Source organism: Callorhinus ursinus, unplaced genomic scaffold (genome assembly GCF_003265705.2).
Source record: "Callorhinus ursinus isolate GAN/ISIS: 27379988/994484 unplaced genomic scaffold, GSC_fseal_2.0 scaffold49, whole genome shotgun sequence".
Classification (NCBI taxonomy): Eukaryota; Metazoa; Chordata; class Mammalia; order Carnivora; family Otariidae; genus Callorhinus; species Callorhinus ursinus.
The window spans coordinates 10,867,571-10,874,497 of NW_027397111.1; the positions used below are offsets into that span (position 1 = coordinate 10,867,571).

Sequence of the window (6,927 nt, forward strand, 5' to 3'; positions counted from 1 at the left end):
GGGATGCAAGGGTGGTTCAGCATTCGCAAATCAATCAGGTGGATAGAACACATTAATAAGAGGAGAGAGAAGAACCATACAATCCTCTCAATTGATGGAGAAAAAGCATTTGACAAAATACAGCATCCTTTCCTGATTAAAACTCTTCAGGGTGTAGGGATAGAGGGAACATTACTAAATTTGCTTTTAGAAGTAAATCTTATTTTTATTTTCAGAAGCCTTGGTATTTAGTTACAAGTATGTTGAATTAAGTTCTTCCTCTGAAATAGTATTTCATCAGTGAAATTTTAGTTGGATATCTGGTCTATATAATAAAGATGTATTATGTGAATGGAATTTAGACCTAATATTCCCTGCAATTATTGTATTATTAGGATGATGTACATGTATTTTCATTTTCAAGCAGATGCTAATAGGAATTCAACAGTAGTGAAACCAAAGACCATTAGAAGAAAGATGATTTTCATTACTGAATGGAGGATTAAAGAAACAGACAACGTGTGGAAGACCAAACCTTAAATAGGTCAGTAATTTGTCAAATAGTTTATTTCAAGACAAATGGCCTAGGCTTTGGGAACTGTACTGATAGCGGACTTTGAGGCATTTTCATCTTAGGGTCAGAAGACAGGAACCTATAATTTTAGGTATAGTAGGACTTCCCTGAATTGATATTTTCCCCATTAGTAATTCTGGGAATTCTGGAAACATGTGAATCCTAAAGACAAGATGAAGACTGAAATAGTATGACAACTTTTTCAGTATGCTTTGTCCATGGGGGAGGCCTCATGGCTATTGGACCAAGAAGTAAACATACATGGAGCCCTCCCATTAGGAAGGACCATAGACTTCCTTTGGGCAGGTGAATGCAGGCTGGGACCTGTAAATGATGTGCATATATAAAGGATCTTTCAGGAAGGCTTGAATTTCAACCTGTGAATGAAATCATAAATTGTACTATTTGGAAGTTATCCCTGATACAATGTTTATATTTCCTATTTAGTTTCAACTATCATGAGGGAATGGGGGATGTGTTCATGCCCATGCTTAAAGGCAAGAAGTATGGAAACAAGACTCAACAGCATGAGTAATACCTATCTTAAGGCAGAACATGGTTTCATAGACTCTTAGAATGAGAAATCTATTTTAAAATAACTAGTTCATTGTTTTCATGTAACAGATGAAGATGCTGAACCTCAGTGAGGCTACTAATTTGTTCCTGGTCACAAATCTTGTATGTGGTTGTGCAAGTACTGGAGTGCAGAACTTCTAACTCACCATCTCAGGATTTTTCTCTTTTTCAAGTTGCTTAATGTACTTATTTATACCTCATTTCTTTCTACCTTCTTCTATGTGGAAGAAAATATTACTTCAGTGTTATAGGGTCTAGATTGCTTTATATTCTGTCTAAACAACATATGTATTCCTCAATGACTGTAAATTTGTTCTGTGCATCTTTGTGCCCTCGAACTCTGACAAAGTTCCTATACCAGAGCAGTTGCCTAGAAAATCTTTGTTCAATTAATAGTGGTCTTAGTATATTAAAGTTTCATTACTGGAACATCTTCTGATGCTGTGACATATTAATACATCAAAGCAGAGCCCTGTATACATATCACAAAGTGAGTCTTTGAATCCTGAAGATGAAGCTTCAAGCATAGACAATGGTGTGAAAACACCAAAGAAGAGGCTTTTTGTGATAACTTCTCTGAAACTCAGTAAATCCCATTTCTCCACATGTGAACAATTCTTGCCAGAGCTCTACCCTTTTGAGGGTTGCACCAGAAAGACACAATCTTTGCTTGATCAAGGATAGGAGGAGAAGAAAATTATTGGCTTGTTTGGAGGTAAGTGAAAGAGATTTACACATGAACTCCAGCTATTTTTTGTCATTCAGAGCTGACATTTAAGTACTGTGGTCTTTTTCAACTGCATTATGCAACTAGGTTAAAAACAATAATAAATTAATAATTATGTTATAATCAAGGACATTAATATCCACAGTTATAAATACATATATTTTAAAGATTTATTTATCTTGGAGAGAGCACAAGTGCAGGGGAGAGGGGCAGAGGGAGAGGGAGAGAGAGAGAGAATCTCAAGCAGACTCCCTGCTGAGCACAGAGTCCAATGCAGGGCTTGATCTCATGACCCTGAGATCATGACCTGAGCCCAAATCAAGAGTCAGATGCTTAACTGACTGAGTCAACAAATGCCCCACAGTTATATATATATATTTTAAAATTACCTGTACAGAAGTAGTAAATATAATATTAACTGGGATTTGGTTCTCAACTATAGAATTCATCCTCCTAAGTGTTCATATTTAGACAAAATAGAACTACAAATATTGGGGAAAAAATTTAAAAATTCACAGAAATGCCATATTTTTCTCAGGAAAGTATTAGGACTTGAAGCAGAGGGCTAGAGTCAAGAAATTGTTTCAGATTTAAACTTAATTCTTTCCTTGATCTTAATGTCTCAACTTATGTGAAGCTATGAGTTTCAACCCAATTTTCCACTGACTGATTTATAAATCATCCTATATTAGGGATGCAGAGATCCAATTGTCCTTATTACCACCCTTTGTTCAGTAATCTCTGGATTCTTTGCTTGATCTCCTGGGTTCACACTCCATAAACAAAGGGGTTGAGGACTGCAGGGATGACATGGTGGAGAACATTGAGCAAGACTGGCACATCAGGGGAGACCTTCTTCTTCACTACAAGAGTGAGCACAAAGACCAGAAGGATGGTGCTGAAGAAGAGGATAAGGATGAAGTGGGAGCCACACGTGCTCAGGGCCTTGGCCACAGCACCCTCTGCCCTGAGTCTCAGCACAGCTCGAAGGGTGAGGCTGTAGGAGAAGAAGATGAGGATGAGATCAGATCCTAGCAGTGTCCAGCCTCCAGCAAATTGGAGGAGGCGATTGATGGTGACATCATCACAGGAGAGCCTGGAGACAGACATATTGGCACAGATGCAGTTCTCAATGACATTTCTCCCACAGTATTGGAGCCAGGCAGAGAGGATGGGAATGGACACAGTAAGAAGTGCATTCCTGGCCAAAATAAAAATGGCAGCCTTGGCTACAAATTGGTCAGTGATGATGGATGGGTACCTCAGTGGGTGGCAGATGGCTACATAGCGGTCATAGGCCATGACCATGAATGTGCAGGACTCCATAGAAAGGAAGCAATTCATGATGTACATCTGGAGAAAGCAGGCATAGAAGCTGATGGACTTGAGGTCAAATCAGAAGATGGCCTGGACCTTGGGGATGACAGTGAGACAGAGCACCATGTCCAGTAGAGAGAGGAGGCTGAGTAGGTAGTACATAGGCTGGTGTAGAGAGGCCTCCAGCCGGATGGTGATCGGGAGAATAGTGTTGGCCCCCATGGCCAAGAGGAAGAGGAGGCTGAGGGGCAGGGATAGTCAGTGCTGCCAACTGGGGGACCTGACAAAACAATTCAGGAGGAACTCTGAAACCCCAGTGGAACCATTTCTGTGAGGTGTCATCTTGTGGGTTTTGTTTCTACAGATTTTCTTTGATGATTTAAAAAGTTAGGATTAGAATTAGCCTCTGAACTGTAGTTAATATGGAAGAAAAATTCAGGTTCATTGGAATCAATTTTGGGCTCTAGCAGGTTATTTTGCTTTAACTGGAGATTTTGCATATTATATACAGAAAGAGAAATTAATTTCAGTCTTTAGCAAATTTTGTTTCTTCTCATTTCTGGAATATTTCTAGTTTCTTAATGAAGCAATCTTATAAAATAGAATGAGTAATTTCAGTTAGTTGTGAGGCAGCATCCTTACTTTTGAAAAAAATAGGCCCTCTGATTTCGGTACTGAGAAGCTGGTGAGATTGGTCTTCAGTTATTACTCTCTGAATCCCTTTACCCAGTTGCTCAGCTACTGTCCCCAACTTCCACAGCAAGTACTGTACAGCATTGTCACTCCTTTCTTCCTATGTGTCTTTTATTCACCAGACACAAAGATTAAGTATTATCCTTGTTCTCAAGGAAGTGACAATCCACCGGGGATGATAAGGATAGGTAAATATAATGATAAGAATAGTGACAGAGTAGCATGCAGAATATTTTGAGAGTGTAGGTGAAGATTAACTTCATTCACAAGATTTAACTTCATGAAGTAAAGTGTTCCCAGGACTCCCCTCCTGCTGAATTTTAAAGGCAAATCCAAAGAAGGCTGTGAGAGTTACCTGTTGCAGTGAGAGATGCCTGCAAAATGTTTGACATCAGCATGTCTGGAGTCTTTAAAATCATGCTGTGTGGGGTCCCTAGATTTGTCCATCTGGTACTGATTTCTGCTCTGGTGTCATCCCATAATTGGAAATTACTCTGCTTCATCAGTATTTAAACCACTGTTTTGCATTTGTTTAGCTAGCAGGAAAATAAAAATGTCTGCAGTGTATTGAATGGGTTTTCAGTACTTACCAGGCACTGTGTTAAAATATATTAGGAACATTATCTCACTTTAGTATTAAAACAACTATGTGAGCTCTGTCTTAATATGACTTTACAAATGAGGAAAATGATGGGAAGAAAGATTGATCACAGGAGTAAAGATCATAGATTGTAAAACTTTCAATCTAGATGCAAAATTCTATTTCATCTTAAACCCAGTTTTTAGTCACCTATACTGTACTACATCTAATCTGCAAAGGAACATTGGTTGGATAGTCTCTCAGAATTCCTCTGAGCCCTGGGACACCTGGGTGACTCAGTTGGTTAAGCATCTGCCTTTGTTATGATGAGCACTGGGTGTTATATTGAATCACTGAAAACTACATAAAAAACTAATGATGTACTATATGGTGGCTAACTAGACATTAAAAAAAAAAAAAAGCATTTGCCTTTGGCTCAGGTCATAATCTGATGCTCCTGGGATTGAATCCTGTATTGGACTCCTTGCTTGGCAGGGAGCCTGCTTCTTCCTCTGCCGGTTTCTCCCTCTGCTTGTGTTCTTGCACGCTCTCTCTCTCAAATAAATAAATAAATAAATAAAAATAAATAAATAAATAAAATCTTAAAAAAAAAATTCCTCTGAGCCCTATAATGCCATGATATCGTTTGGTTCCTCAATCTCTGTAAAAGGGAGAAATCCATCCCCTCAGGGTAGCAACAATTTTTGAAAATTGATTACAATAGTAAAGAGGTAGTTTTGGAATGGGGGCTGAGGAGATATGAAAGGATTTTTAAAGTATGAATGGAGAACTGAAAATAGCTTTCAGACATCAAAATCTATTTCATGTAGCTGTTAAAATGACACACTTGTTTCCATCTGTGTTTGTCCTTGCTTCTACACTTCCAGTCCTGATCATTTTGTTTTTTCCTAGACATGGACCTTCTTACCAATGGCCCTGGGAACTGCTGGGTCTGAGGAAGATAGTGGGAATTACCCTCCTCTTCCCCCAACTCCTCTCTTCATTCCTTTTGATGTTCTGCTTTAAAATCAAGGGAATGCTGTCCTATTAGTGTCTGCCATGAACTGTGTGTCTCTCTCTGGAGGCAAAAGTCATTTCAAGACACATGGAGAGTTTATCTTACCTCCCACTTCTTTTCCTGTTATTAAGGATAGCATATGTTAACAATGCCTCCATAAATTTCAGAGTGGTTTTAAAGTTGTCTCATTTGTGCCAGTGAGACACAGCACACAGGCAGATTTGCTGTTACACCAGTTAATTCTATTAAAGCACATGCAAAAATTTCAATGTTAAATTCTGACACTACTTCCTCCTATCAGGTCTTTTGCACTCCATTTTTATTCCAGCTTCTCCTCTGCTCAAGCACTTTCATTCTTAGCACAGTCTCAAATCTCACCTTAGTTAAACTGGATGAAGGATCCCTGCCTGATTTCTAGAGGATCCAGCCACGTGGAAGCACCCCTGCTGCAGGAAAAGAGGATCCATAAGGAAACCTAGGAGAAACAGAATTTTTTTTTTAATTTTCTGAGTAGTCTTGGAAAGATTATTTCCAGTGCTAGGATAGACTTTCTGCAGAGCACAAAGGAAGAATTTTCCATCTTATTTTCTATTCTTTTTTTTTTCTTGTTTTTCTTTTTTCTTTTTTTTTTCCCCTCCTGTCTCTTCAATCAATGATTTACTCAACAAGCAATGAGTATCAACTCTAGGTAAAGTACTTGGATATACATATATATTTTTTGTTTCCTTTTTCAATCTTCCTCTGAAATCAGAGACCATCTATGGCCAGTTGGACTGAGGCCCCAAAGCTAATTAATTATGTCTGGCCCCCATGAGGGACAGGCTGAGGAAGCCATGTGAAGTTGAAGACCAATGCAGGGAATTAACTTAGGCCCTTTCCTGAGGCTCCAGGATGGAACTGTGTTATGGTAATCTGGAAACACAGACTTTGAAATTTGGAGGGGATGAAAAGGTCTAGCCTCAAGGTATTTGGATAAATTTGTGAAATATTTCCACCAGTCTATCTTTCAAATTATGGACTGGATCCAGAAACAGAAAGGAAATTACTTTTTTTTTTTTCTGGCAGCTTTTTCTAGTATTAGGATTCCAGCTTTTAGAAATTCTTTATCTTGAACTAAGATAAATTATTCTCCCTCTCCACGCTCTTATACACATCTTTGTTTTCCGACCTTTGTCATGACATAGAGTGAGTTTATGTCTTCCTTAATGAATCAAGTATATATACACAGATTTCCTCTTGTATGGCTTCTAGATTTACAGACGTCAGATCAAAAACATCAATTCATTTGACTGGGTCCTGTGTTTCAGCTATCCCAAGACATTGGTTAATATTCCATGGGTGAGCTCCAGCTTAAGTATATCCGTGGTACATGAAGCCCCAGATGGCAGTTAAGAAGAGTTCTTTTGTCACACGGGCCACAATCCCTATTCCTTCTGTTTAGACCACTCAAGCACCTTGACTCA

At 38.7% G+C, this 6,927-nt stretch overlaps 1 pseudogene; it reads right to left on the reverse strand.

Annotated features, from left to right (window-relative positions):
* Positions 1-2,573: 2,573 nt before the first annotated feature.
* Positions 2,574-3,515, reverse strand: LOC112806285 (olfactory receptor 56A3-like; annotated as a pseudogene).
* Between the last annotated feature and the right edge of the window lie 3,412 nt (positions 3,516-6,927).